The sequence below is a fragment of the Anarrhichthys ocellatus genome, unplaced genomic scaffold (genome assembly GCF_004355925.1).
Source record: "Anarrhichthys ocellatus isolate YVR2014 unplaced genomic scaffold, GSC_Weel_1.0 scaffold21, whole genome shotgun sequence".
NCBI classification, from domain to species: domain Eukaryota; kingdom Metazoa; phylum Chordata; class Actinopteri; order Perciformes; family Anarhichadidae; genus Anarrhichthys; species Anarrhichthys ocellatus.
The window spans coordinates 6617638-6617852 of NW_022280051.1; the positions used below are offsets into that span (position 1 = coordinate 6617638).

The 215-nt window shown below is 44.7% G+C and overlaps 1 protein-coding gene across 1 annotated transcript in view; it reads left to right on the plus strand.

Moving 5' to 3' along the window:
* The window catches only part of tmem19 (transmembrane protein 19), an 8822-nt gene that overhangs the window by 6473 nt on the left and 2134 nt on the right, over positions 1–215 (plus strand). The window lies entirely within an intron of this gene.

A 215-nucleotide genomic window follows, 5' to 3' on the forward strand; every position in this document is an offset into this window, starting at 1 on the left:
AAGTGTCCGTTTGTCTTGTGAGGTTATCTTTGAAGTGTCCGTTTGTCCTGTGAGGTTATCTCTGAAGTGTCCGTTTGTCTTGTGAGGTTATCTCTGAAGTGTCCGTTTGTCTTGTGAGGTTATCTTTGAAGTGTCCGTTTGTCCTGTGAGGTTATCTCTGAAGTGTCTGTTTGTCCTGTGAGGTTATCTCTGAAGTGTCCGTTTGTCCTGTGAGG